A 13,242-nucleotide genomic window follows, 5' to 3' on the forward strand; every position below is an offset into this window, starting at 1 on the left:
TTCCATAAACAAACACAAATTGAAATGTCGAAATCACCACACTATCAATTATCACTTAATGGCATGTATAGCTAGACCCCAAACATATCACGGTAGTCCTAGAATCGACTAAACCGTAGCTCTGATACCAATAAAATTGTAACACCCGAACCCGAGACCATCGCCGATTGTGGGACACGAGGGTTAACGAGACAAATCCTCTTAAAGTACCGACCAATTTGGCATTTCCAGACAGGCTGGAAAACTGCGTCACTGTTGCCTTAAAAATCATATCTTGAGTTTCAAAACTCAGAAACTGATTCCATAAATTTTCCCTGAATTTAGACTCATATATCCATCCATGGATTTATTTCTAGAATTTTTGGTTGGGCCGATTGGTACAGTTTATTAGTTAAAGTCACCCATGTTACAGGGGTCGACTACACTGACCTTCGCGTGTTACAACTTGAATATCTCTCTGTACAGGGCTTTAATACTGGTACCGTTTGTTTCTAATGAAACTAGACTCAAAATGGAATCTGCAAATATAAGTAATGACTTCTAATTCTTTCTGGATAATTTATAGTAAATTTTAAAAGTCGCGTCAGGGGACCCAGAAACCTTTCTGGCCCTGTCTCACGAGAACTTTAATATCTCTCGGTATACTGTTCATATGATCGTTTCGTTACTTTCATATGAAAATAGACTCGTCAAGGTTCGTTTGCATAACTTATTCACAATTTAATACCCTTCCTACAAATTTTGGTGATTTTTCACATCCACGTCACTGCAACTGGCAGCATCTGTTTTAAGGTAGGCCTTACCTATTTTGTAGTTTCCATGGACCAACTATAGTCTAGTCATACATAGGTCCACCTATGATCATGTTTAGCCATTCAAATGGCTGATCATGTGACCAACACTCCCATTCCAATCCATAATAACATCATGAAACCATATAAAATTACAAACCACAAATGGTCTAATTCCGTACTCCACTTTTACGAACCATTTTCGCATGGCCGTACACATATACATCACAAAAGCACTTGAAAACAACCGAGGGTAGTCCTATACATGCCATATCCAAAGTTCAACTAAAAGAGTACCAAAGGGGGTTTGATAGTGTGGATGACTTCACTTCAATGATCCCAAATCAGATCGCTAGCGAGCAAAATCTATAAAACAGAGAGCCAAAGCAACGGGGTAAGCATGTTTATGCTTAGTAAATCTCAAGCAATGAAATCGGCTTTAACTAAAGCATTACATTCACATAGCCAAATGAATCATTTCATTTATACACATTCACATAATCATACTTACTTCACACTTCATCAACATATACATTCACAAGATATCAACCAATTCAAGAGCTGAAAATTCGTTAGTCGATTGACGAATATTATTCAAACGTATCGACTTTTCCATTGCACATGTAAACATACCTTATCCTTTGGGCTTTTCGAGCGTACTAATTAAATGTATTACAGCAACCAACGCTCACCTTCAACCCAAGCTTCTTGAATACAACCGATATAACCACACGCACGAATGCCTTGGTCTTAGCCGGATATAACGACTCGCACAAATGCCTTGGTATTAGCCCGGATATAACAACTTGCACGAATGCCTTGGGTATTAGCCCGGATAAAGTCACTAGCACAATTGCCTTGGTCTTAACCGGATATCATTCAATTGCTCATGCACACATACATCCATAATCATTACACATTCATGTTTCATTTTCGTTACTAAGGCTCAAACACAAATATAATCACTAGCGTAATTGCCTTCGGGACTTAGCCGGTACCATTCAAATACTCATACACACGTATATTAGTAATCATTACACATCCATAATTTCATTTCACATAATTCAAGTAGGGTCATTACTTGAAGACTTACCTCGGATGTTGTCGAACGGCTTCAACGGCTATTCGATCACTTTTTCCTTCCCTTATCCAATTGTGGCCCTCTAAGCTCTTGAGCTAATTCAAACAAATTCAATTTATTAAAGTCTCGCTTGCTAGCCTTGGCGAATACACACATCATTGACTCAACATCACATAACTAAGCACTTTAGTCAATTTTCTTTAATTACGCACACATTCGGCCTTAGCTCACAACAAGGTAGCCGATTACCTAAGTCAAGAATAGGCACCATTAAGCTTGCCTCTAACCGAATGCATGCACAATAATTCCCCTCATGTGGCCGATTATACTTAGTCATACTTGCACAAAATCAACAATAAATTGCAAGATTTTCACATCATATGTGTACTAGGCCGAATGTACTTGCAATTTCACAAACATTCTTCAACACTTTCTTCTTTAAACAAACATATTTATCACTTACTTCATAACCAAAACATCATGTGCAAACATATATACACATATAGGTGCAAGGTCAATTTCAAGGTGTCCATAACCATCCAAAACACAAATTTTAACTAACATGCAAGAAGCATAAACCATGCTCATGAGCATACCATGGCGAATACATCACACACCATACCCTTTTAATTTTTTGGTCATGGTTAAACAAAGGATTCAATGTCTTACTCAAGAATGCTAAAAGAAATTTCAAGAGTAGTCAATCCATCATTGCATGCATCATCAACAAGCTTCACATTTAGCATGCAATGGCTTTAACACAATATCAAACTTGGCCAAATACCATTTCCATGGCACAACAAGGATTTGGACCATGGGCTAACATGAACATCAAGTTAGCAACTAAAACATGCATGAATCTCATGACACAACCTCAAACATACCTTAATCTTGATGCAAGTATAGCCAAATCTCCTTCTAGATCTCTTCTAAACCAAAATGGAGCAAAATCCTCCTTCTTCCTTAGTTTTGGCTCAAAGAAAGGATGAACAATTTTTTTCTTTCTTTCTCTACAACTCACGACAATGGGGGAATACCACACTCACACACATTTTTTTCATTCTTTTCTTACCCATACTCCTTTGTTTATTATTTCTCCCTAATGCACCAACAAAACATGTTTATGACATGTTTTGCCCATCCTCTCTTGCCATGGCCGGCCACCACCTATAAAAAGGGGGTATTTGACATGCAAGTCCATTGTTTTGCATGCATGCTTTAATTAGTCATCACACATTTCCCTATCATACTTTCAAAGTTTACTACTAGGCCCTTTCTAGTGAAATTCACATTTATAACACTAAATCAAATCATCAAAAATGTCACACACAATTTAACACATATCATAGGCATCAAAATAAATTTTAAATTATTTTTTTATGCCTCGGTTTTGTGGTCCCGAAACCACATCCCGACTAGGGTCAATTTTGGGCTGTCACATTTAATGTTCCCGGTTTGGTCCCGAACCGTTCCAATTGAACGTTTTAGGGCTTAGAAGGGCCTTTTTAGGGATTTATTGGATGAATGCGAGCGAATTAATTTTTTTAAAAAAAATTATGCCCCGAACAAGTAAGCTAAGTCTGGTAATACATCGTGCTCGACTCCAGCGACGGTCTCGGGTAAGGGGTGTTACACATCTAGCCATTTGATAATCTCATTTTTGACAACTTCCTTCATAATAGGATTCAATCTTCACTGTTGCTCAATAGATTTGCCATGGCAATCCTTCAGTAATATATTGCGCATGCAAATTATTGGACCGGTTCCTTTGATATCTATAATCGTCTGCCCTAATGTCTTCTTATATTTCTTTAAAAATTTCAATAATTGAGCCTCTTGATCTAATGTCAATTTCGTAAAGATAACTACTAGCGATGTGTTGTTATCTCCTAAGTAAGCATACTTCAAATGTACTGGCAAAGGCTTCAATTCCAATGGAGGAGAGTCTTCTATAGATGGTCGAAGAGATTTAAAAGAATGGTCTGATAAATTTAATTATTTGAAACTTCTCTTTGGTCCATTCTTAATTTGCTCAGCTTTAATCAGTTCACCAAGCTCTTCAATCATTTCTGCTTCAATTAACTCAAATGAGTTTGCATCATTATTAGAATTATTGTGATAAAATTCTGCAAATTCTTCCTGAATTATTATGTTAACAATCTCAACAACGTGACATTCTTCATATGTATCTACACACTTCATAGCATCGAAAACATTAAGGTTATCTGCTGATCATTAATTCTTATTGTTAATTCACCTTTTTTTTTACATTAATTAATGTTCTACCAACTGCTAGAAAAGGTCTCCTAAGTATGATTGGTACCTCTTTATCATCCTCACATTCTAAAATAATAAAATCTGCTGGAAAAAATAAATCTGTCAACTCTTACAAACACATCTTTGATTTACCTTTAGGATATGCATATGAACGATTAGCTAATTGCAATGTGACAGTTGTAGGTCTCGCCTTCCTTATTCCTAACTTTCTAAAAATAGACATAGGCATTAGATTTATACTTGCACCTAAGTCACATAATGTTTGGCCTACATAATGATTTTCAATAGAGCAAGGTATACTAAAACTTCTTGGGTCTTTCAGTTTTGGTGGCAATTTATTTCTTAGCATTGTTGTGCACCCTTCAGTGGGAGTGACAGTTTTGAACTCCCCTAACACTCTTTTTTGGGATAAGATATCTTTCATGGATTTCACATAGTTGGGCATTTGTTCCAATGTTTCCACCAACGGTATGTTGACATGTAATTGCTTCAAGACACCTAAGAATTTCTTGAATTAAAAATCTTGCTTAGATTTTTGGAAACATTAAGGAAAAGGTGGCAGTTGCCTTCCTTTCTTTGTTGAGGTTATTTTGCTGTGGCATTTTTATTGGCAATATAAGATGAATCTGCTTCAACATTTTTTTGGTTGCTCTTTTCTTTTGTAGCCTACTCCATTACTAGTTTTGAATTCTTCTTATTTGTGAAATTCGAACTACCTTATTCAATAATGGTGTCATTAATAACTCCTACTAGTTGCGTACCACTTCTAAGTGTAATGGATTTTTTTGTTCCTTCCCTTGAGATCGTGAATTTTTGGTATCACTCGGCAGTGCTCTTTGCTGTCTTGAGCTTAATGCTTTGGCAATTTGCCCCACTTGAATCTCTAAAGCTCTTAAAGATTGATCTTGAATTTAAATGATAGCATCATTCTTGGCCATGTATTCCTTCAATAGAGCTTCCATAGATGAAGAACTCGAAGTTGAATTTTTTTGAGCATTTTGCTATGGAATAGGCTGATTGTATCCAGGTGGTGCATTCGCAACATTCTATCGAATAGCATTGCTGGAATTTCCCACCCCTTGATTACTCCAACTAAAATTAGGATGTTGTTTCCACCTCGGATTATATGTGTTGGAATATGGGATGTTGTTGTTACGATTAAAATTTCTCATATAATAAACTGAGGTTGGGTTCATTGGACATTCATAAAAAACATGATCTTCTTCGCAATAAACACATGCTAACTCAGCTGCTTTCATTTCTTGCACTGCAACTTGTCTTTTTAGTCATATTTATTAGAGATTATACCTGAGCTATTAAGGAAGTAGTCGAATCAAATTCTATTACTCCAGCAACTCTTCTATCAGTCCCTACTCTTGTATTGGGGTATTGGTAATCAGTATTTGCTATCCTCTCTAGAATTTTATATGCCTCATTATATGATTCATCGAGCAAAGTCCCATTAATAGATGCGTCAACCACAATCCTTGTATGCGCATTCAATCCATTGTAAAACATTTCCTTTTGCGTCCAATGTTGAAAACCATGCATTGGAAATTTTCTAATTAACTCATTGAATCGCTCTCATTTTTCATATAATGTTTCATCCTTAGATTTCTAAAAGGTTGTAATATCGTTCCTTAATTTGGCATTCATGTTTGAAGGATTATATCTTAATAGAAACCTCTGACAAAGTTCATTCCAAGATGCCACCATAATTGATGGCAATGCACTTAACCATGCTCTAGCACGATCTCGCAATGAATAAGGGAATAACTTCAGTCTCAGGGCATCTTCAGGAACACCCTGTTACCTGAATGAATAGCAAGCATCCAAAAAGAGTCTTAAGTGCAACCGTGGATCTTTAGTATGTAATCCACTAAACTTCCCTACAGTTTGTAACATTTGAAACATCATTGGCTTTAACTCAAAATGTTGAGCATGAACATGCGACCTGACAATTCTTGGATTCAGATCATTCAAGATCGACATTACATGTTCTTTGATAGGTCTATCTCTGTCATCTATTATTCAATGAATATCAACATCCCTTACATTCTGATGTAATGAATATTCTCTAAACTGATCATTTCTAATTCTTTCTATTTCTCACAATTCTTTTCTCCTTCTCAAGGTTTTCTCAATTTTTGGATCAAAAAAATATTTTTTCAGTGCAAAAATATCTCTACTCATGCACCAACAAAAATATTGAAAATAAAAAATCAAATCAACTAATTAAGCTAAACTAATAATATTAAAGAGGTAATAACAAACCCAATTTTCATCAATATTGTCGATCCCAGGCAACGGCACCAAAAACTTGTCGTATGTGAATGTGTAATGTGAATGTGCAAGTGTATACGTCGAATCAAGTAATAAAGTGATGAGTGAGTATTGTCTCCATAGGGATCAGGATTGATTAAAAATGATTATGCTATTATTATGAATTTGACTAATTAAACTGTGCAAAAGAAACAGATGACAAATTGATGAAGAGAATTAATGAATGCATTAATAAAATCAATTATGAATGAAAAAATGCTAAGGAAATTGAAATATTGTGGAAATTCTCAAAGAATAACTAGAGAGGATTTGTACAGTTGAATGATAAAGGTTGGAATTACTTAGGTTTTACTTTTATATCATAATAATGCCATGGCAAAATCTAGACCATTCTACTGCTTCGGGATTCACTACTGTAGTTTGCTTCTTTCGAGGACCAGACTTTAAGCTATCATTCTAGTGAAAAGGAAAGGTTAAGGTTATATTGAAAGGCACACTATGTGTGATCATTCCCGAGTATTCGATGTAATTCTAAATGGTTCAACGGGTAAGTAAAAGAAATGGCATGGTAAGTATACAAAAGAAATGGCTCATGATCTTATGAAAAGGTTGATGAATTAAAAAATGTGTTTATGAAATCTACTTACTACATGTTTGAACTCATATGTATCATGGATAAGCCTACTAACTTGTGAGTTTGATGGTGCTTGTATAGCCTTTTATTATGCTTTTTCCATAGTTTGTGCTAAGGAAATAGTAAGTTATGTTTGAGTTTATACGAGCTTATTAAGCACTCATTGCTTACTTAGTTACTTTCTTTTGTTTTATAGATTATCGAAAGCTCGACCGGTTGGAAGCTTGTTGGAGTTAGTCATACTATCTAGAAACTATTTCGGTAGTTTTTGTGTGTAACATCCCAAATCAGGGTCTAAATGGAACAATGGTTTCGAAGCCACAAATTTGAGGTAGAAATACTCATATTAGTAAAGTTTTAAGGTCTACTGTGTAATTTAATAACTGTGTGAAAATATTGATGAGAAATTTTACCAATAAGGTGTTCAATTGAGTTATTAAGACTAAATTGCAATAAGTGAAAAATATGTTTTTTAGTTATTAAGGGGCTTAAATGTGATGAGAGTTGAAATTTTGAAGTCCTTATTTAGCAATTAGACCATTCTATGTCATTATGGACAAAAATGGACATAGGAGGGATAAAATATCAAGGTTTTAATGGAAGGGCATTGTAACACCCCAAACCCAGCCCAGACGTTATAGCCGAATCCGGCGTGTCACATTGAAGCGTTACTAGAAAAGTCATGTTTTATCTAAAGTCTTTCTTAGTTTTTAAAGAATATCTTCATTATAGATTAAAATGAATAGAAGCTGTGCATCAGGTAGGATGCCAAAAAAGAGGAGGTGAGTCAATTAGACTGCTTAAGTACCCAGCTCTCCACGGATCCAATCCTAGACATGCACACAACCATTTCCACACTTTAACTGAGTGATTGTTCATGGAAAACCAATCCGTTAAAAACCATTTGAAAAGGTTATTAATTTTGAAAATGTTTTCGTTGCGGAAGCTTTGCTTTGTTATCGCGATATTTTGAAATCAAGTAACCCTTTTAAAATGCGCCCTAGAGCTATTCAATTTCAAACAATTAAAACAATATCATATCTAAGCTAACAAAACATACTAAAAACAGTTAAAAATAATTAAAGCGGCCTTGTTACAACCCGAAATATAACTGAAAAATAACTTAAAGAACTACTAATTTAATTAAAAACCATCTGCGTTGTCCACGTGGCCACCCTAAATCCTACCAGCTCCAAGTCCCCAGTTTAAGGCTCACCTACAAGGGTAAAAAGGAAGGGGTGAGTTTGGAAAACTCAGTGTGTAAAGTATCCCAACCAGAGCCCAAATCAGTTCAAGTTTTACTGGGCCTAAGCCCTATTCAGAAATCAGAGTTAATTGGGCCTTAGCCCATATCAATATTAATCTGGGCCATAGCCCTATTACAAGTTGAGATATATTGGGCCTTGCCCATATTAACATAGTTGCGCCCATAACAAAACAGTTTCATATGATTAATGCATGATAACCCCATCCAACCCTGCACTTGCCTCCGTCCATCCCTACACTTCCTGTGGGGAATAAATCACCCACGTCATCCCTACACTTACAGTGTTAGCACTAGTTGCGGCACTAACTATAAACCGCAGCAAAGCTGCTTATATCAGAATATTTGGCACAGCCACCAGAACGGGTTCTTCCTCCATAACAAAACCCAACCCCATGCAGTATGACATGTATGTAGAATATATATATAATTAACAAGGCATGCTTGAAAGACAATGATTATAGCGTAAAACGATTATTTACCCTCGAGGCGTAATCGTAAACTTACCCCTTTAGGGGTATTACGGTAATTCTACCTTACAGAGGTATTTCAGTAATTTTATCAGTCTTTTTAGGGTTTCATGCTCATTACAATTATTAACGTGTCTTCAAAATACTTACTGGACGTTTTTACCGAAATGGGCCCGTTGCCCATTACTAATTTCGGCCCATCGAAGTCCAAATTCACCGAGGTGCACGAAATTGTGCACTTTGAAATCTTACCGTTGAAGATACCAAAATTATCAATACAAACAATCCCATGAGCGCTCGCACGCTCGCAAGTTCTCGAAATGCCGGCTTTTTAGAATTTCGGCTTTTCGGCTTTTGTCGATCTAGTCTACTAGTGGGTGTCGTTTACACACCTGTTTTTTGATGAAACGTTAACGATTTCCACACACGAGTTGCCTTTTCCAGAATATGGATTAGATCTAAATCTAGTCGTTCCAATTATCCAAGCCCTCGATCAGTAGCCTTCAATCCACACTAGAGCAAAACAAATCAAATAACACCACTAAACCCTTTTAGTTTAGTCGATAGGCACTTTTTGCATATAGGGGTTTTTGGCTTTTCTTTAAATCTCGAAATAAAGAATGGAAATAAGATTCTGAGTACTTATCACCAACGATGTACTTGTCAAGAGCGTTTCCAACACTTCCCCAATCTCTGATCCACAGTAAATCCAATCTTAAAATGCGAGTAGAGAATAGAACTAGATATTAATTCCCGAATCACTATGACTTATGAAGGTTTCAGCTTTTAAGGGTAATAGGCTATCTTTAATAGAGAGAAAAGATGAGTAAAAAGAGAAAAGAAGAGTAGAAGAAGATAGGTTCGGTTCTTGATGAAGAAGAGATGAACAAGAAGGAAACCACTCATAAAAGCCCAAAATTAAAAGAATAGTTTCGGCACAATTCCTTCCTGACTTAAATTCTATGTTTTGCTCCTTAATTCTTAGCCAAATTTAATGTTTGAAATTCATTCAAACTTCTAACTAATCAGCAGCCTTATCCACCGCTTTATCATGCTGCTAAGAAGAGTTTCGATCCAACTCTACTACTCTCCCTCACGCATGTAGCAAAAAGAGAGTCCTTCGCATGCACAGCAGCTCGAACCTTGGTCCTCCAGGCACACCCCCACGCTGTTGGCCACTGGGACGCAACCTTGTTTTCGATATAATACTGCCACAATAATTTATAACCCTTACCTGCTTCAGTTCTGGCCCGCTTTAAAAAAAAATAGAATTCGCCCGCGCAAGGACTCAAACCTGTGCCCTCTCCGCGTGCCTAGCATGTTGCTGCCACTGCGCCACGGGCACTCCTTGTGCTGGATTATGCTCGTAACTCCTCTTAACCCCTATTTTAACCGCAACCTGAATACTAAAAAAAACAACCATTTGTGCGAGCCATGCCTTGAACCCAAGCACCTCCCACGCCCTCCTAGCGTGCTTAGCCACTGAGCCAGGTGCTTGTTTGTGCTAAAACTCAGCCCAAATTATTAATAAGGCCTACTGCCTAGATTCCCTAAGGTAGCATAAAATTTATTTATTTTTTGCTAGAGTCTTGAATCGAACCCAAGCCTTTTCCCACACTATAAATCCATCGTAACTCACTTAGATCTTACACAAAATAATTAATAACAATATTGATAATAATTTCCCGTAAAAATTTAAAACATCAATAATTCTATTTCGGGCCATCTTCTACCCGAACTCGGTCTCCAAACCCAATATTTCTAGGCCTAATTTTTGGGGCGTTACAGGCATTTTGGTCTATTGGTTAATAAAAGAATTAAAAAAGGGAAAAATAGTCAAAATTTGTGTTCATTTTCATCCTCCTTGGCCGAATATCATAAGAAGCCATAGCTAGGGTTTCTTTCATCTTCAAGCTTAAAAGTAAGTGTATCCTAGCCCCGTTTTTAATGTTCTTTATATTTTTGAAATTCTCGTAGCTCGATTTAGCTATTTCTACCCTTAACTTGAGCTAGGGTTCATGTTTAAAAATATACCCATGAATTACAAGTTTGCGCTTTGATGTCTAATGGAAGAATATGGAAGTTTGATGTATGATAAACAACTTTTACCAAGTGGTTTTTGGTGAAATTGATAAAAAGGACTTAACTGTAAAAGTTGTAAAACTATGTGTAAATATGTGAATAAATGAAAAATATGGGTTGTATAAGAGAGAAAATGATTTGACTGGGCTTGAATAATGAGAAAATTGGGGTACTTTTCATTTTACAAGCCTAGGGTAATTTTGTAATTTTGTAAAACTTTAGTGGCAAAATTATAATTTTGTCATATTGTAATTTTTGGACTGAATTGAATAGTGCATGTATTAAATGAGCTAAATGTACTATTATAGATCAAGAGGGACGAGGAATCGACCTTGACTGAGGAATCGAGTTTGACCGAGGAAAAGGCAAGGTTGTGGATTAAATTGCAAATTGTCACATTTTACACTGAGGTAAGTAAGGTGTAAGTAATTCAACAATTCCAATACTATGTGTTTAATATTTGATCTTATAAGATACATGTATGTATGCCCTAATGAAATTGGCTTGTGATGATTCAATGGAAACTTGATGATAGCTTTGTATCTTGGAAGTCCCAATGGACCCTGAAGAATGCTTAAGATTCGAATTTCATGACACCTTGGTTAATGAGATCCCGTGCAAGACCATGTCTGGGACATGGCATTGGCATTGATATGTAAGCTAGTGTAAGACCATGTTTGGGACATGGCATCGGCATTAATATGTGAGACAATGTAAGACCATGTCTGGGACATGGCATCGGCGTTGATATGTGAGACAGTGTAGGACCATGTCTGGGACATGGCATCAACGTTGATATGTGAGCCAGTGTAAGACCATGTTTAGGACATGGCATCGACATTGATATGTGAGCCAGTGTAAGACCATGTCTGGGATATGGCATCGGCGTTTATATGTGAGCCAGAGTAAGACCATGTTTGGGACATTGCATTGGTGTTGATATGTGTGCTAGTGCAAGACCATGTCTGGGACATGGCATCGGTACTGACGTGAGACTTCGTATAAGACCATATCCGGGATATGGCATTGATATGTGGATCCATGTAAGACCAGGTCTGGGACATGGCTTTGGTACTCTATTTTGTACATGATGATTACGAACATCCTTCAGTATTCCGGGTGGTTCAACAAGCCATTCAAGATTATGGTTAAAGAGAATGGAGTATCATAAGCAGGAATGTTTGGTACAGGTATGTGCGTAAATCTCATGAATATTAAAATCGATTCATGATGGGAAGTTTAGCATGAGTATGAAAAAGTAAGAAAAGTAGGATGTTCAAGGACACTGATTGTCAATCCTCAGTAAGCTCATTCTATGTAGCATGATAATGTAGTGGTAATTGATAACATGTTTAATCCATGAATTTCCTGACTTATGTTGTTTATTATTTAGATACAACTTACTAAGCTTTATGCTTACCCCTCTCTCTTTTCCTTTTTCTTTTAGTATAGCCAAGCTAGCTAGGGATCATGGACGTCGGAGCTCAAGTCACACTATCAACAAATCTTTTGTGGTATATTTGACTGGATACATTTAAGTATGGCATGTGTAGGGGACTTAGTATTTTGTTATATGTGTCATATTTGTTAACCAAAGTGATGGCCCATATTGGTATATTATTTCATTTTGTCTTATTGATTATTAGGTTGAAATCCCTAAATATTGATACATGCATGAAATGTGTTATTATTCTTGTGGTGTGTACCAAATTGGTTGTTAACAATGGATGATAAAATGTGAAATTTATGCTTGATGGATAAAGGGTGTTAATTGGCATGGTAATAATATGAATAAATATAAAAAAAATGGATTGAATGAACCTAACAAGTCATGAAATCCCAATTATGTATACTTGACATAAATTTATCATGCATGAGTTAAAGCTATGGATGTCTAAGTAGCCCATTTATGCCATGATAATCACCACTGACATATGAGTGTGTGTTTGGGTTGCTGAGAGTGACAAGAGGGCTTGGAAAATAGCCTCAAAGTGGTCTACATGGGTGGATGTACGGGTGTGTGTCTAGGCCGTGTGTGACACACAGTCAACCCCATAGGCATGTGGTCCGACCGTGTGTCCGCTGCACCCTAGTTTTACAAGTTAGTATGCATGGTAGTAAACACACGAGTAGAGACACGACCCTGTGTCTTAGCCGTGTGGGGGACACGGCCTTAGGGCATGGGCGTATGCCTAGGCCGTGTGAAGTCTGCACCTTAAATACAAAAATTAAATTTGCCACACGGCCTAGCACACGGGCTTGTGACTTGGCCTTGTGATTTTAAATTGATGCTGATGTCATAAACAGAGAGTTACACGACCTGGAGACACGGATGTGTGACTTTGTTTTATGAAAATTTT

Source organism: Gossypium arboreum, chromosome 1 (assembly GCF_025698485.1).
Source record: "Gossypium arboreum isolate Shixiya-1 chromosome 1, ASM2569848v2, whole genome shotgun sequence".
Lineage (NCBI taxonomy): Eukaryota > Viridiplantae > Streptophyta > Magnoliopsida > Malvales > Malvaceae > Gossypium > Gossypium arboreum.